The 18,933-nt window shown below is 45.9% G+C and overlaps 1 protein-coding gene across 5 annotated transcripts in view; it reads left to right on the top strand.

The window, feature by feature from the left end:
* Positions 1–18,933, top strand: part of WWOX (WW domain containing oxidoreductase) — an 811,261-nt gene that overhangs the window by 683,710 nt on the left and 108,618 nt on the right. The window lies entirely within an intron of this gene.

Raw genomic sequence — 18,933 nt, 5'->3', positions numbered from 1 at the left:
TTGCATATGAATGGGAGACTAGAAGTGTGAGCACTGGAAGATATTCCCCTCAGGGGATGGAGCCGCTCTGGGAAGAGCAGAAGGTTTCAAGTTCCCTCCCTGTCTTCTCCAAGATAGGGCTGAGAGAAATTCCTGCCTGCAACGTTGGAGAAGCCACTGCCAGTCTCTGAGGACAATACTGAGCTAGATAGACCAATGGTCTGACTCAGTATATGGCAGTTTCCTACATTCCTAAGGTGGTAGCTAATAGTGCTTTGCTGGAGGGAGCAAATGCACCTCTTCTCCTACCTTTCATACCTCCTCACATGTGAGTTTTGGCAGAGGATAGCAGCAGGTTGTTGAAGTGTATGGTTAAATTTTTATCTACGACCTGCGGGGGAGGGAAGCGTGGTAATGATGGTCTTGTTTGCAAAGGGCAGGAGGCAAGCCCTCAGGAAAGGCAACCATTAGTCTCTGGCTATTCCGAAGCTCCTTCTGGTTGCTTTTAACCTGCTCTTTATTAGAGGTCAGAATGTATTTGAAGTCATTTTAATAAGTACAAGCTAAACATATGGCTTAACTTTGAGTATTTACAGTAAATGAGCTACTTCCAAATTGATCCATTCTCCTCGATGCATATTCATATTTCCTACTGCTGTCAGGAGAGATTGGCTAGAGTCAAAGGGACTTTATTTTTCAGCCTCCAGACTGGAATATCAGCAAGCAAACATCTCCTACCTTGAAAGAGTCAGAAGTAAAGTACCTGCACTGACCTAAAGATTATGGAAGGTGAATTCCTAGAAATGAGCCTGATGGTTTTAATAATTAACCGGAACTTACTTTGGCCTGGCCAAAGGCTGCTCTTGCCCTTGGCTACACTCCAGATCCTGGATGTTCTGTAGTGATCCCTTGATCTGAAAAGGGCTGCCCTTGTGTGGGCCTTTTCACAGATTGCACAGCAAAAAACCTGGTTTGCCACCAAGTGTGTACGCAATAGGGATCCATATCAAGTCTCAGCTCTCTGATGAGTTACATAGGAACATAGGAAGCTGCCTTATACCGCGTCAGGCATTTGGTCCATCTAGCCCAGTACTGTCTACACAGACTGGCAGTGGCTTCTCCAAGGATGCATTTGCTGGCCAATGACTGAATAAACACTCTCTCTCTCTCTCTCTCTCTCTCCAAGGTTGCAGGCAGGAATCTCTCTCAGCCCTCTCTTGGAGATGCCGCCAGGGAGGAACCCAGATGCTCTTCCCAGAGTGGCTTCATCCCCTAAGGGAAATATCTTGCAGTGCTCACACTTCTAGGACTACTTAAATCACAGGACTCACATTTCTAGGACCAGCAAACAGAGATACTTTTTCACACAACACATTATCAACTTGTGGAATTCTCTGCCACGAGATGTGGTGACAGCCAGCAACCTGGATGGCTTTAGGAGGGGTTTGGGTGACTTCATGGAGGAGAGGTCTATCATCGGCTACTAGTTGGAGGGCTACAGGCCACCTCCAGCCTCAAAGGCAGGATGCCCCTGAATACCAGTTGCAGGGGAGTAACAGCAGGAGAGGGGGCATGCCCTCAACTCCTGCCTGTGGCTTCCAGCGGCATCTGGTGGGCCACTGTGCGAAACAGGATGCTGGACTAGATGGGCCTCCTTGGGCCTGATCCAGCAGGGCTGTTCTTATGTTCTTAAGGTGCTGGAGAGATTGAGGGGTCCAGAGTGGATGGACTTTGGTGGTGGCTCTTAGGGAGGCTGGATGACAGCTGCCTTGGGATTGGGGGTGACTCTTATATCCTGGGTTTCTTCCATGAGCGAGAACTCCTCATCTGATGCCAGATCATCCTCTTCTGGCTGGTCCTTGCTGGACACGGGTTCGGGACCAGTGTTCCTTCTAACCGGAATCCCAGATGTTGTTAACTACAACTCCCAGAATCCCCAACTGCAGTGGCTTTTGCTTGGGGATTATGGGAGTTGTAGTCAACAGCATCTGGGAGTCCCTGTTAGAAAGAACCCTGGTTGGGAGCAGTCTCAGGCCCCACATGGCAAACCTCTTGTGTCGATTGCAATTCTACGTGAGGACTTGTGGTGTTGTGATAAACACCTGGCAGGGGGTGAGCAGCTTGTCACACAGCATTGCCTCTGGTTCTGTTTCGGCAGCTACTGTGCTACAATTGAATCTGGCTTCAAAATATGCATTTTGCACAGTGTTTCCGCCTCATAAATAGGGCTGCTTCCCTAATCTATTTCATTGTTTGATTGCTAGACAGGTGGCTTATGTGTGTGCGAATGTGCTATCCCAAAGCAAACCTCAGAGACTAAACAATCCTGATTCCGACCCCCGCCCATACGTTTTATGTATCCCCATTAGGAACATTGGCTGACATCTAGGGCAATGAAACCCTGGTGGAGCGAGCAAATTTGCACTAGTGCAAGAAGTGAGTTAAGTTGCACTAAACACCAAGGATTTGCAGGATTGCGCAACTGCATTATAGCAGGGGTTCCTAACCTCTGGTGGACGCTGAAGGCGGATATTTATATACCGCTTTTCAACAAAAGTCCCTAAAGCGGATTAAAGTAAAGTGTCCCATTGGGTCAGTGTCAACTCCTGGCGCCCCCTGTGGTTGCCTTTGGTAGAATACAGGAGGGGTTTACCATTGCCATCTCCCATGCAGTGTGAGATGTTGCCTTTCCGCATCTTCCTATATCGCTGCTGCCCGATAGAAGTGTTTCCCATAGCCTTGGAAACATACCAGCGAGGATTCGAACTGGCAACATCTGGCTTGCTAATCAAGTCATTTCCCTGCTGAGCCATTAGGTGGTTTACATAGATATAAATAAATAAATAAAATTTATCTCTGTCCCCAAAGGGCTCATAATCTAAAAATAAGCATAAGATAGACCCCAGCAACAGCCACTGAAGGGATGCTGTCCTGGGGCTTGAATAGGGCCAATTGCTCTCCCCCGCTCAATAAAGAGAATCACCACTTTAATAAGGTGCCTCTTTGCTCAGTTAGCAGGGTACTCTTGACTCCCTCAACTACAACCCCCATAACCCCCAGCCACAATAAATTGTAGCCCGGGATTATGAGAGTTGTAGTTCAGCAACATCTGGAGGGACACAGGTTGGGGAATCCCTGCAGTATTGGTACCCATTTGCAAGTAAAACAATGGAAGCATGCCAACAGCACAACTGTAAGCAGGAGTTTTGCGCTTGTGCAACATCCTTCGGCAAGCAGTTTGTTACCCTGGATGTCATTCTGAATAAGGCTCAAACACCATTCCTGCGAGGATGGACCAGCCCTGTGTTCCAAGATCACAACCGTCATTTGGATCAAAATATTAGGAATCCAGTATGCGGCTTCTTGCCACTCTTGTCTTACCCACACCTTCTTTCTGATACCTCCAACAATAAATAACACATTCCTTCTCTTTTCCCTCTTCCTCATGCACCACCAACAGAAATTTCAGCCACTTTCAGGCATGAATGTTGCTGGAATGAAGATGACTTCTAGTAATTATTTAACAAAACAAAACAAAACCAGTTCTGAATCTTCAGACCATCGATGCTGGTGTAATGCCACTGAAATCCATGGAAATACTCCAGAGTCAATGGCTGGAAGATTAAGGCCTGACTGCATAAACCATGTTTATTTATATCTTTGATTGTTTAGCCTATTAAATGTTGTGTGGCTCGTTTGAGTAAAAATAAACACAGGCTATATGTTACATAAATGAGCTAGTTAAAAGAGTGAATTAATGGTTCATTAACCTCTACTGAACTTATATTCTTATTAGTGGAAACCCATTTAAATGAGTGCCCAAATGATGATGTGAAAGTACTTAAAGTATTCCAGCAACTGCATTTAATCAAGGGATATTACTGAAATGGATGGTCCTCATGCTGGAGATGTGGGCCGCACCCTGAGATATTATGTTGGAAATATGGATTGCCCTTGGAATACAAGGATTAATTGTAGAATTAATTAAACATGCACACACACGCACGCTTGCGTCCCCTTTATCAATTGCCAGCAAATCAGTCACACAAAAATGTGTAAAGAATCCAATATGCTGCTCTTTTATATTGATGCAGGAAATTACACAACTGTAGCATAGAGCGTAGGTGTTCTTTATTTTGACGATTGCTGGCTTTTTCTATTGGGCTGCAAGCTCTAAGTTCAAGTTTCTTCATTGTGTGTAGCTGTTAGGCCTCTGCATGAAATATAAACAGAAGTGTAAAGTAAAAGGTAAAGTGTGCCACCGAGTCGGTGTCGACTCCTGGCGCCCACAGAGCCCTGTGGTTGTCTTGGGTAGAATACAGGAGGGGTTTACCATTGCCATCTCCTGCACAGTGAGATTATGCCTTTCAGCATCTTCCTGTACCACTGCTGCCTGATATAGGTGTTTCCCATAGTCTGGAAAACATACCAGCAGGGATTTGAACTGGCAACCTCTTGCTCCCTAGGCACATTACTTCCCCACTGCACCATTAGGTGTAATCTCCCAATAATAAATGAATTAATCAGCAACACACCTAATTCAGTAGTTCCCAACAAATTGTACTCCAGCTGTTTCTGAACTACAATTCCCATTATCCCCAGTCACCATAAATGGTGGCTGGGAATTGATGGGAGTTGTAGTTCAGCAGCAGCTGAACTAAGTTGAGAACCTCTGTTCCAGTTGATTAACTTGATCAATTGTTCTAGTTGATTAACTTGTCAGGGGATGTTTGTTTACTTTTAAAATGGACTTTTATCCCACCTTTCAAACCAAAAAGACCTCACAAGGCAGCTTGTAAAAATGCATACAGGTAGGCCCCTTCCACTGTCCAGCAATGCCCCGCAAAAAGCCGCGACAATTCCACAATTTTTTCATGAATAATCGCAGTAAATCCCCCCTTCCCCCCCCCCATCCAGGAGCCACAAAATGGTGACCCGAAATGACCTTAGAGATAATTTCTGGCCACCATGAAACTGCAGATACACAAACTTGCATCCCTTCCCCCCCCCACACACACGTATACCTAGGTCGGGTGTCAACTGTCCAACCGTGGATACACAGAACTGAGGATGTCGGGGCTGCATATGGTGAGGTTTGCCTGTACATAATAAAGCAACTTCACAGAATAAACGCTAAAACCAGCAACTCAAAATGCCCTTTGAAAAGATGTAAAGAGAGCAGCAGACAAAACTATCAGAGGAACAACATAGTGCAGAGAGACCAGCTAGGACCGCTTGCTTGCTTATTTATTTATTTGATTTATATATTGCCCTTCCAAAAATGGCACCAGGCACTTAGCCAAAGTTCTCATGAAATCATAGTGTTTTGACCTGCCAGTGGAGACACCTAATGGGGAGGGCATCCAGAGGTGCATCGCCACCACTGAAATGTTAATCATCTGGGTTGTGAATCCAGGAGCAAACATTTTTGGTTCTGGTGTGTTCCATGGAGGTTTGGGTGGTATAGCATACAATGTGGATTAAGACATATTCAATGTCTAATTGTAATTGTGGCAAATTACAATGTGTAGTCTTACAGGGCTGAATTACCTTTCTTTCTATAGGCCCATCCACACACTATATTCAACACTCTTATAACGAGTGTGTAGTATACACAGGTAGAGATCTGTACACAGGTACAGTCATTCACATGTTATGCTGAACACAGGTACAGCCATACACTTCCTCTCTGCACCATGCATTTGAAGAGCCTGTATCCAGGTTCACTTTTAAAATGAACACAGCTACAGTCATTCACACAATCACTTGACATCTATACACTCGTACAATATCATGTCTGAATTGGGCTCATGAGTTCCGAAAGAATGTGAAGTCCTATAATGTAAAGCACTTTGGGAATAATATATGCCAGGGGTTCTCAGACCTGGGTCCCCAAATTATTGTTTTAATTATTATTATTGCAATGGTGGGAGTTGTAATCCAAGAACATTCGGGAAAAGCCAAGTTTTAGTATCCTTGATTACAATTGAGAGACCCACAATACATTGTATGGACAGAGAGCACCAATCACCTTCAAGCAGGGGCGTAGCAAGGTTGGAATGGGCTCTGGGACAAGAAGTGGACCCCTGTCCCCCGCCCCCCGGGCAGTCAAGGAGGCAGAGGGGGAAGTGTGAGCTGTCACCTAGCCAGTGGCCACCCCCTCCCTAAAGGACCCCCAGAAATTTATGTTACCTTGTTCAATTGTTGGAGAGGAGAGCTGGTTTTGTGGTAGCAAGCATGACTTGTCCCCATAGCTAAGCAGGGTCCACCCTGGTTGCATATGAATGGGAGACTAGAAGTGTGAGCACTGTAAGATATTCTTCTCAGGGGGTGGAGCTGCTCTGGGAAGAGCAGAAGGTTTCAGGTTCCCTCCCTGGCAGCTTCTCCAAGATAGGGCTGAGAGAGATTCCTGCCTACAACCTCGGAGAAGCTGCTGCCAGTCAATACTGGCTATATAGACCAATGGTCTGACTCAGTATATGGCAGTTTCCTATGTTCCTAATCACTATATATAATATGCACACATGGAGGCCAAATTTTTACTGAGATGGCAAACCTGTACCTGGGCTGCATCAATTCAGACTGTGGGATAATTTCAAAAGTCTGAATACTCCTCCACTCAAAAACATTCCCTGCACCTAGAAAACTAGCATGTCAGTCAGAAGAGTCCAAGGCTCAGTCTACCCACTCACCAACGCCAGCAGATGAGGGTGGAGTTGTACCAATAGAGGAGAAGTGCCTGACTGGCTATTCGGCCTGCCTTTTCTCAAAAAGGGCTCCTTGGGAGAAAGGGAACAACCACCCCCAGCTGCCAACACTGAAGAGCTAGCTGCCAGCTCGAGACTCTGAGCCTTTATAAGCCTCACACATGCAAGTTGCTCTTGTTGGAACAACAGATCACTTGACTGCTGAGTCTAGCTCTTTGAAAGTCTCCCTATGTAGTGACCAGCCTCCCCTCCCACTAAAGAGTTAACAGGAAGGGAGCCCTGTCTTGACTTAGAAGCTGGTGAACTCCAAGGTTCAGCCAATCAGCACACCAGGTGGGTAGGACCTAGAGAGCTGTTGCCAGGGGGAAGGGAGTTCTTTCTAAGAAGAAGATAGCCTGGAGGTCCTGAGGAGGACATGTGGCCATGGAGGTTGGCAGCAGGAAAATAACTCTGCAGATCCTTGAAAGACAGGAGGACAGGAAGCTTGAATTACCATCAGGAGTTTGGTGAGTTCAAGGAAAGGAAGCCAGGGCTTTGGGTTTGAGAAGATTAATTTAGGGGAAAGTCTGTTTAGTCAGGCTTTGCATTAGAAGTTATATTTCTTTGGTGTGTGTGCTTTTGCATATTCCTGATACTGTTCTATTATTGTTTACCTGTAATGTAATTAAAATAAGAAACACTAGGCTATGCCCACCTTACCTAGGCTGTTGCAAAAGACTCTATAAACATTTTAAGTGTGCATTAAGACAACCTGTTTTTGTAATCCTACTATTTATTTATTCATTTAAATATTTATACCCCGCTTCCTCCAGTGCACTACTGCTCGGGGTGGCCCGCAACAATAAAATAGATACAAGACATAGTAAAAGTAATAAAATTAACCAAATTGAAAAAAAAAACAGTTAAAAGTCAGGTTAAAACCACACTCATTATTAGGTTCAAATCAAATGTTATTTTAAAAGCTAAAAACTGAATATTATAAAACGCTAATGAACCTACAAGATATTACCAAAAAGCCTCATTAAAAAGGTGTGTGTTAAGTTGCTTTTTAAAAATATTGAGAGAGGGAGCATGGTGAAGCTCTTCAGGGAGGGCATTCCAAAGCTGAGGGGCCACAACTGAAAAGGCCTTGTCTCTAGTCCCCGCCAACCGGATCTCTGTTAGTGGTGGGGCCATGAGCAGGGCCTGAGACGATGAGCGGAAGGCCCTGGCAGATTCATATGGGTGAACACGGTCTGACAGGGACCCCAGCCCCAAGCCATGTAGAATACTAAGAATTCTTAACTGTATTTAAAGCTGAGAAAGCCTCAGATGGAAGCAGTCTGTAGTAATTGAATAAAACTGTTTTTTTTAATTCATTTCTTTTTACAAGCTTCTCGGAGTTGGTCTTTAACTCAAGACAACGTGGTGATGGGGGGGTGAAGGTGAGGTTTCTATGGTGCAAACACGTCCTCAAATGGTCAGAAGCTATCAGTTTTCTCACCACATGTAGGCTTGCACATGGAAGATTTTTGTACCAATAGCAAAACAAAGAGAGTTTTCCCTGGGATTCCACCCTAAGCCCAGGGAGGTTCAAGCTTTGTAGATAAGAGGGGCAGTGGTCACAACATTCTGAACCTACCGCTAATAGAGAATAGGAGAAGCCTAGCCAGGCAAGGTTCAGCAGGGATGATCCAGCAATCCTGTCCCCCATGTTAGCTTGCTCTGAGATAAAGGCTTTGATTCGCTACGCCATACAGCCTGGAAAGAAGGAAGGAAACCTTGTCACCTGAGTCTCCCTGTCATTGCCCACTCCTGAACCTCTGTTCTTGGCTGGGGTCCAATCCCATGGAGAAGAATGCCTGCCCCAAGTCCTGGAACTCAGTTTGACCATGCCTGCTTTAAGGGATGGGGCTGTAGTTCAATGATAGAGCAAGAAGGTCTGGAGAGGTGAGAGGGGGAGAGCTGGTCTTGTGGTAGCAAGCATGACTTGTTCCCTAAGCTATGCAGAGTCTGCCGTGGTTGCATATGAATGAGAGACTAGAAGTGTGAGCACTGTAAGATATTCCCTGCAGGGGATGGAGCTGCTCTGGGAAGAGCAGAGGGTTTCAAGTTCCCTCCTGGCAGCATCTCCAATAAAGGGCTGAGAGAGACTCCTGCCTGCAACCTTGGAGAAGCTGCTGCCAGTCTGTGTAGACAATGCTGAGCTAGATGGACCTATGGTCAGACTCAGTATGTGGCAGCTTCCTATGTTCCTAAGGTCCCAGGTTCAATCCCTGGCAGCATCTCTTCAGTAGTGCTGGCAGAGACGCCTGCCTGTAACCTTGGAGAAGCAGCTGCCAGTCTGTGTAGACTATACTTTGCTAGATGAACCAAGGGTCGGACTCAGTAGAAGGCAGCTTCCTATGCTCCTATGAGTCCACTTCCTGGCTTCTGAGGCTTTGAAAAGTGCAAGATCATCCACGCACTTTTGATGGTTTCCTTTGTAGAAGTGTACAAAGTAGCTTCTGCTGTGTTTCTGTGATGAAGCCTGAAAATAAGAGAATGAAAAAGAGCCTACTGTTAGCTATAGCTTTTTCTTCATCCACGAATGAGGCAGGTGATCACCCACCTGCATGGCTAGATAGCCTTACTTTGACTCCACACTAACCCTTGGCGTTGGAATGACGGGCTTTGCTGGCTTTTGGGGATGTAGGCGGTGGGGACCGCTGTAACGAGGCTGGCTTTGCAGCTTTAAATGGCCTTTTTTTAATTACCATGGCTATAAATAGCAAACCGCCCCAAATATTACCAGGGTTTGTTGGGGTTTTTTTTGGTTTTGGTTTTGAGTTGGGGTTTGTTTTTTTTTGGTTGGCTTTGACCAATGAAGTAGAACAAGACCTCTGAATACCCCATTAGTTCCAGGGCTGTGCTTTGACGACTCTGCACCGGCAGCTCTTTCTCTATATAAGTCACTGGCTTCACCCGCGTCTCTTAACAAATACTGTTGACAGGCACCATTGCAATTTTTCTGCATGTTCTGACAGTTTAATTCAGTACCTCCTGGCTAAGCAGCCTGAGCCTGAGGGGGTAATTCAGCGCGTTGGCATTGCGCTGCTGCAATTAAAATAATTAAGGGAGCTGGGATGGGCTGGCGGAGCGTTTCTGCTCCTGCAGCTTTGCAGAGAGAGAGCACTTTCCAACCCCCACATGGCATGAGCATAGGCTCCCCCTCTGGAATAGAGGGCAGTGGAATTTATTATTAACAAGGTGTTTACTTCCAGGTAGCAGATCTATTTGCATTTCCACCCAACTCACACCTCCCACTCCTTCCCTCCTCCCTTCAGTAGAATTCCTTCTTTAGGCGTCACATAACCCTGCTCTGCCGCTTTCTCTGGTCTACCAGGATAAATATATTTAGCCATGCCCCTGCAAAAGTTGGTTATTTTAGGGCACTTGCCTTCATTGTTGTGACTCTTATTACACACACTCAGTCACACACCAGGGGGAGAAGGTCTGGTCTGGTGGAGCGGGGTTGGTCTAGCAAGCACAAATTGTCCCCCTTGCTAAGCAGGATCTGCTCTGGTTTGCATTTCAATGGGAGACTACATGTGAGCCCTACATGTGAGATCCTTGGGGGATGGGGCCGCTCTGGGAAGAGCAGAAGGTTCCAAGTTCCCTCCCTGGCAGCATCTCCAAGATAGGGCTGAGAGAGATTCCTGCCTGCAAACTTGGAGAAGCCGCTGCCAGTCTGTGCAGGCAATACTGAGCTAGAGGGACCAAGAGTCTGACTCAGTATATGGCAGCTTCTGGTGTTCACACATGGTGATGAACAGGAACAAATAGAGGGGCCCCCATTTGAATCACTTAAAGCTGCAAGGGCATAAAAAGAAAATATCAGATTGATAGCCTGTTGAAAATATAGCCCCAAATAATATGTCCTATAGCCCAATTTTGCATCACAGAAGGAAGGTAGCTTAGGCCCTGACACCTTGCCAAGAATGCAATGCTGTCCATGTGTTTGACGATGACACAATAAGTTAATGCAGGTTAACGGGGAGCGTGTTAGATGTTTATAAAACTATGCATGGTGTAGAAAACGTGGATGGAGGGAACGTTTTCTCCCCAACACTAGGACTCGAGGCCGTCTGATGAAATTGATTGGTAACACTCAGGCCAGCTAAAAGAAAGTGTACTTCTTCATGCAATGTGTAATTAATTTATGGAATTTGCTGCCACAGATGTAGAGATAGCTATTAGGTTGGATGGTTTTAAAAGGGATAAGACAGATTGATGGGGGAAAGGTCTGGCACTGGCTATTAGAAATGAAGGCTTTATACCACTGCTAACTGAGCAAAGAGACACCTTTTAAACTGTTGATTCTCTTATATTTAGCAGGAGATAGCAACTGGCCCCAGCACACCTGGTATCTGCCTTGTGTTTCTTTTAGATTGTGAGCCCTTTGGGGACAGGAGACCATTTTATTTATGTGTTGTTCTTTGTAAACCGCTTTGTGCACTTTGGCTGAAGAGTGGTATATAAATATTCGTAGTCGTCGTCATCATCCTCTAGTATATGGAATCTCTAGGCTGAGGCGAATTGCTGTTATCAAGTCCCTGCCCTGAGGGACTCACAGTATACATGTAGACAAGCTTTGGCATACTGTTGTGTATTCTTGGAAAATACTGTTTCAAGAAGAAATACATAACAAAAAAAGGGAGTGAAAAGATTAGTGAGGTTGATTAGGGAATATCGGAGGGGGAGACCAAATCCCTGACATCTCCTGTATATCTTTGTCCCAGTTTAAGTTACTGCATGCATTGTTTGTTGTTGTTGTTGTTGTTGTTGTGTTAAAGGAAATAAATGGTCATGAGGTTGGAGTTCCCCCAAAACTGGGCATAGAGGCACCTTCTAAAAGTGGTGAATCATTTTTTAGCAGGGGAAGAGCTACTATTCTGCCCTGCATAAAGCATCCCTCCAGTGGCTGTTGCCTATGGTGTCTTCCTTTGTGTTTCTTCTCAGATTGTGAGCCCTTTGGGGACAGGAACCATTTTCTTATAACTTTGCTATGATAACCTTCTGTTGAAAAGTGATATGTAACTATTCTTAATAATAATAGTCATCAGAAAGAGAGCAGAGGAAGGAAAGGGAAACTGGAGCAGAAGCAAATGAGAATAAGACCCAGCCATTTCAGGTATTCACATCATTTTCTGCTGAATACCAGTTGCTGGGGAATGTGTAAATGAATAACTGTGGTGGGAGGAGGAGGAGAGGAGGAGGAGGAGGAGGAGGATGGTGGCTTCTGGAGGTGAGGCACCTGATTGCTCACTGTGGGAAGCAGAATGAGGTGCAAGGCAGACCTTTGGTCTAATTCAGGAAAGGATGTTAAATGTCCTGTCTTCTATCTTATTTATTTTATTTTACTTGAAATATTTATACCCCACCCCTCCAGTACACTGCTGCTCGGAGAGGCTCGCAACATTTATAAAATAGATGCAATGTGAAATAAGACTAATAAAATTAAACACATTAAGTTAAACACGTTAAAAAGCCAAGCTAGTCCAAACTGCAGTTTCAAATTAAAAGTGATATTAAAAGCTAAAAAACTGAGAATTATAAAAACTAAAGAACCTACCAGATATAAGCAGCAGATGAAAGATTAAAAAGCCTCTTTCAAAAGAAGTGTTTTTAGTTGGTTTTTTTTAAAAAAAAACAACACTGAGGAAAAGAGCGAAGCTCTTCAGGGAGGGCGTTCCAAAGCCAAGGGGCTACAACCGAAAAGGCCTATCTGTGGTTTTTCTGGGGGATCGCAAAATGTTTCACAATCAAATGTTCATGGAAACCCTCTTGTAGTGCAGAGACTCCTGTTCTTGCTAGTTTGCCCAGTCAAGATCTGTGCATGTATGTAAAGCATGTATACCACGCCTTTCCATATATGTGTCCAAAGCAGCTAATATAAACGTGAAAAACAGCTTCAAAGTAAAAGGTCCATCAAACCATGCATAGCTGACCATGCCCTCAGCTCAGCTCACAGGTGGGCCCTTCATGAGATGAGGTAAGGGATCACCTGTGACAGCAGGTTTGGGGGGCACCAGCAGGGTCACAACATGCCCCCCCCGCACAGTGTCACCTGCCTCCCCACATATCCCACCCACTACCATGGGAGCAACCTTTCACCAAGCAGTACCTCATTGCTCAGGAAAGAACTGCTCCAAAATGTAGGTAGTGCTGAGAAGGCCTGTATTCCATCCCAACACATGGCCCTCCCCGCTTCATTGTGGTGGTGTGTCCGTGCTATCACGATCCCCTCCCCCCCCATCAATTTTTTTTTACCAGCCCTTACTTCCTGCTTTCTGCTCCCAGCAGAAGCAGCAAGGGAAGGCAGGAAGGGGCGTCAGACTGTGGGAGCAGTGGCAACAGCTGGAGCGGCCAACCAGAGTGGGGAGTCAGGGCTCTGATGGGCGAAGGGACACCATGGAACACTGGTAGTTCTGCCCCATCCAAGATAGCCGCCCTCCTCCTCCTCCTCCTCCTCCTCCACATCAGTTCCATGCAGAGCCTGGTGCAGGGAGCAGAAGGAAGGGGATTGGGCCAGTAGAGTGCTGCCCTAGAGCGTCCACATGGAGACCCTCTAGCCAGTACTCTACTCACTGATCCAAAATAATTGCTCCTTCTGCTCCCTTCCCTATCTTTTCAAAATGAGGGTGTGAGCAGGGAAAGGGACAGAGGAGAATGAGAGTGGCTCCAGCTCCTGTGTAGCTGGGGAAAGTGGAGACATGATGGGGTGAGGGGTTGGAAACTGTGTGAGAACATGAGGTTGACAGAAGCAGTGACATGTTGCTCTCTCACCTCCGGCACCATAGGGGCTTGAGTTGCTACTGGGTCAGCTGGGACTTGATAGACCTATTGGTTTTGCTCTCTGTCTAGGACAGCAAAACAGGGAAAGGGGTTGTCAAGATCTTGGTAGGTTGCAGTCAGTGGATACGTAGCGGCTGTGTTTAAGCTTTAAGCTTCTAACAGTTGTCTCGGAGATGGCAAGTTTCCCCACTACTGCGCAGGGATCAAAGTGCCTGCCTCGTTTGTGTTTTTTATCCAAGCAAGGTACCAGGTTGACGGTTCGAATCCCCGCTGGTACTATATCGGGCAGCAGAGATATAGGAAGGTGCTGAAAGGCATCATTTAAGACTGCACAGGAGGAGGCAATGGTAAACCAGTGCTGGAAGAGTTAAAAGAGTGCCATGATTAGGGGTGTGCACGGAACCACAGAGCTGCAGTCCGGCACTGCGTGGGGGGTTCCTTTAAGGGCGGGGGAGGGTTTACTTACCCCTCCCGCCGTTCCCCCCCCCCCCCAGCACGCATATTCTATGCAGTAATTGGGGCGGCAGGATACCTCCCTGCCGCCCCTTCTCCCACTTGAGTGCAAAAGGCTGCACGGAGCCTTTTGCTCACGCACACGTCACGTCTCCCCGACGTGCATGCGCGCATGGCCACACACACGCACGCATGCCGGGGAGACGTGAAACTCGCTCGCGACGTGCGCATGCGCAAAAGGCTCCGTGCAGCCTTTTGCACTCAAGTGGGAGAAGGGGCGGTAGGGAGGTATCCTGCCGCCCCAATTACTACATAGAATATGCGCGCTGGAGGGGGGAAAGCGGCAGGAGGGGTAAGAAAACCCTCCCCCGCCCTTAAAGGAACCCCCCCACCCGAACCGAACCGGCCAGGTCCGGACCAGTCCGGAGGCCTTTAGAATGGCCTCCGGACCGCTCCGGGCCCATCCCTAGCCATGATGCCATTGGGGAGGTGGCTCCTATTCTGCCTCTCTGCCAAATCTACACAGAAAAGAAAAATAAGTTTTCAACTGGTATTTGGCATTGAAACAGAATCCGTCTTACTAATGCCTGCCTTAACCTCTCTTCCGCTATAGCCCAAGGTTACAATGAAATGATCTTAATTGCCTGAACCACAAGGTGGGAAACCTAAGAGAGGGAGATCAAGAGGGGGAACATCCTGAAATGTTCCAGTATTTCCCTGTCAATATTTAAGGTTTGTCCTGAATTTTAGTATATGAAAGTTGGCCGCCCTACTTTTAGCATCCAGCCTAGTCCATCACACTTGTAGACCTAATTCTAGAGCTAATATCACAAAAAGATGCTGTCTGTGTCAGGGCTGCAGCACTTTAGACTACATGTAGAGGCTCAACAGTTGAAATGCTCTTCCACACAACAAATTCCCTGAAGGTTGAAGAAACCTAGCAAATTAGGCTTTTTCCTGATATGCTAGTTTTGCAGGGAGCATTCAGTCATATGAGCTCCAAGCTACAGCCTGAACTAAGGACCTCAGCAAGCGAGTAGGCACAAGTAGGGGCATGCACGGAACCGCTACGGGCAGTTCGGTTCCAGTTCAAACTGAACTGGAACCGAACCGCCCAATCTGTGAGCCGGTTGGTTTGAACTGGTGGCAGTCCAGTCCAAGCAGACAAACCAGGTTGACCCGGTTTGGATGCTTGTAAATGGGGATCGGGTAAGGATTCCCCTTTACAAGCATCAGGAGGGGAGGTTGAAAAAAGGGTCGGGGTGGGAAGTTACCGTACACTCCACTGTCACAGCACAGCTTCATGGTGCCAGCGGACCACTGGTGGCTCCCCTAAGCCCTGCCGGCGCTTCCCCATCAGCCCCCACTGGCCCAGGCTGATGGGGTGGAGCTCCAGTGGGTGTCTAGGGGAATGCCAGTGGGACCTAGGGGAGCTGTTGCCGGCCGCCACCACAGAGGAGCTGCGCATCACAGCACCACATAAGGTGACAACCCCTGCCCCTCACCTGCCCTTTTTCAAATCCCCCCAATATTTGTAAAGGGGAATCCGTATCAGATTCCCCTTTACAAGCATCCAAACCATTCAAACTGGACTGAATTGGTTTGATCTGAACCCGGCCCAGTTTGGCTCAAGCTTAGACCGGGGGCACCTTTTGGGGGGCCAGGCCGGTTCAAGCTTGAACCGGTGGAACCAGGCCAGTTTGACTTGAACGTTTGAACATTGAACGTTTGAGCCAGTTTGACTTGAACATTTTGCATACCCCTAGGCCCAAGAGTGCATGACTTTCAGTATGGAGTTTCACTCTCCTTCCTCACTGTATCCATTCTAGTGCTTTTCTTCTGGTCTGCTTCTCCACTCGCTGGATATGCAGTAGAATGAAAAGTCCTGAGATGATGGAATGGGATTATTTATTATTTATTATTTATTCAATTTCTATACTGCCCTTTCAAAAATAGCTCAGGGCGGTTTACACAGAGATGAATCAGTAATGCTAGAAAACATTGCTTAATGTTGCACTTTTTTGCGGGGGGGGGGACATCTGCATTAGGGATGTGCATGGAACCATATTGGAACATTCTCTCAGAACAATTGGTCGAGCAACCTGTTCCAATGGAATAACCCTGTTCCAAGTTGGAACGTCCCAGGCACCATTTTGAAGTCCAAAATGGTGCTTTTCTGGCCTCTGCACATGTGTGGCAGCCATTTGTAGTAGTGCTGACATGGTATGGTACTCAAACACTTGGAACATTCTGACTCTGAATGGGACCGTTCCGTTCTGAGTTCTGAACAAGCCCTTCATTTGAAGGACATTCTGTTCTAAGCTCGGAACACTCGAAACACCCCAATTTGAGTCAGAACATTCCACCAACAGAACGTTCTGCACATCCCTAATCTGCATCCATGACAAGATCAGTGTTGTCTTTACCAATATATGATGTAAATTAAGATGTAATTTGATCCAAATATCTAGTTAAAGAATTTCAGTTACATATATTTCTGCCTGTGTGTTGAAATATAGGGTTTAAATCTTTAAAAAAATAAATAAATAAATAAAAAATGCATGCCCTCCAACTTTTCTGAGATGCAATTAGGAACAGCCCAATTCTGTGGCAGGGGTTCTCAAACCTGGGTCCCCAATTGACTTCCCATAATCCCCAGCCACAACAGCCATTTATCTGAAGTCCAACAACCCCTGCAATTACACATTGTTGGCGGTTGTCTACTGCTTAGCTGTATGCTGTACTCATTGGCTAAATTTGGATGTACTAACAAATGAGGTATCTTCACTTCCAGTTTCCCAAACCACACGTCCGAATTGAAGAAACCAGAGTTATGAGCAAGAAGACACCCACAGTTTCCCTTCCCAAACTCCACTTTGAACCTTTGGTCAGAGTGAGCTTCACCGCCCTTACCTCCGGTTCTGCAGCATCAGCGTTACATCCGAATGCTGGTTCTGCAGTTTTGGCTCCACTGAACCAGAGTTGAGGGCGGAAGCTCCTCCCTCACTCCAGCCCAATTGGCTGTGCAGGCTGTCCTTTTGTCATGAATGAACACATGTGGCCTGCACAGCCATCTCCCACACCTCTCTTCAATCTCGCTGACTGCAGAGAGGCAGCTCTTCTGAACATTCGAAAGTGGACGGGAGAGCAGGAGAAGGGGGCGTGGAACCATGTTCTGCATTACATCTGAAGGCAGCCATTGACTCTGCAATAGCCCTATCTTCCATTGGATTGTAAGCCAAAAGGATGTTTCTAACCTTGGTTAAAGATATACTTGGAAATTGGCATTCTACTGCCATTGTTAGCAACAATACAAAATGGACCTCTGAATCTGCAAGCCGTGCTTTAGGGTTCATATGCTATGGACACTTCATGCATGCATCCAACCACCCTTTCGCTAAAAAAATTTAACTTTTAGAGATCCTGGGGAAGGAGAAGAAACCTGAAGATAAGTTGAACAACTTGTACTAATACAATTTTAATAAAACATCCCCATTAGACAAAAATTGGGACAAAATGGAGCAGTAATTCATCAAGGACAGAGATGAGAAAGTATGAACTGTTTGTGGGAAATAGGGAAAGTTGGAACATGTAAGCTTGAAGAATGTTTAGCTACCAAATGTAAGTGTTTGTGTGTGTGTATTATTAAAATACCATGATTTTGATCAATCACATTTTAATTGGCATTGCCCATTGCCGTGGCAATTAGAATGCATATTTCTACCGTGGCTTTTCTGTACAGTCGGAGATAAACATCACAGCCAGCATGGATGATGAGCTAGCTGGCATACATTTGGTCCAGGTTGCTTATCTTCTCCCTCAGATGAGGTAGAGCTTGGTCAGATTAGAGAGTCCTGCAACGTATCGCCTTATCACAGGGAATAAAGATGTGTATTTCTGATACTCCTCATAATGTTCTTTGGCTGTCTTGTCTGAACTCTCTCCACAGGGAAAGAGGGGATATGGGGATTAGATTGATGTCCCTGCTGGGCTTTAAAGGCAGATTTTTTAAAAATCCAACTTTTAAAAGTACTCTTCCCCAGTTTCCCTGATTTTGAACACTTTTTTCATCTGCAGCCTCAGTTGCTCCAGCATAGTTGCTGCTTTGCTAGCATATTCTTTTCTGCAGTGTGAGCATCTCAGTTCCAGGCAGGCTACTGTAACTTTAAGATTTAACGAATGTACCTCCAGTAGCTAAGCTGAAATAAGAATGTCTCATGAGTTTAATGGATCAAACAGCAGTGATGGCTTTTATGGGCTCCTTTTCACTTTAGGGCAAAGGGAAGAGCGAGTGGGGCAGGTTGGTTTTAAATTCAAGGATTTATGTTGTTAATCCTCCTGGCTAATTATAATTTATGGGAATCCTGATAAATTAATATGCGGTTGCTATTCAAAAGCAGAGAATAGTGTAAGGCAGGCATAAACAAGCCTTGTTCATTTTTAATTTATTTCCACCAATGGAGAATATTAAATTAAACGAACACTGGGGCATTTTCAGGGGAAGGTTCATTTTCATTATTTATCTCCAGGTCTGTAGACTTTGGGTAATGATTTTGTAAAGTTTGTTTCCTTTACGCAGCAAATAATGTGCCAATTTAGCATGTCGGCTATCATCCCCATGTCAAGTCAAGGTGTTGTATTTCTGTCCAAAGAGAAGTTCACAAAGAGAGCCATTTTGGAGGCAGTGGGGACAGGAAAGTGCTTAGAGAAATATATAAAGTCTCTTTTGATTAATACTTTTAATAAGTATGTTTATTGATTTAGATAGCTCAATCAATGTGCATGGCACTCATAGAGCACTATCACAGCCCAGTCATTGCATAGGCTGCGCTAAAGGTAAAGTGTGCCGTCGAATTGGTGTCGACTCCTGGTGACCACAAAGCCCTGTGTTTGTCTTGGGTAGTCATGTGCACGGACCGGTTCGGAGGCCATTCTAAAGGCCTCCAGACCGATCCGGACATGGGGTGGTTTTGGTTCG

This window comes from Hemicordylus capensis, chromosome 9 (assembly GCF_027244095.1).
Source record: "Hemicordylus capensis ecotype Gifberg chromosome 9, rHemCap1.1.pri, whole genome shotgun sequence".
In the NCBI taxonomy this organism is placed as follows: Eukaryota; Metazoa; Chordata; class Lepidosauria; order Squamata; family Cordylidae; genus Hemicordylus; species Hemicordylus capensis.
Note: the sequence above shows the minus strand (reverse complement) of the source record. Positions and strands in the feature narration are given on the sequence as shown.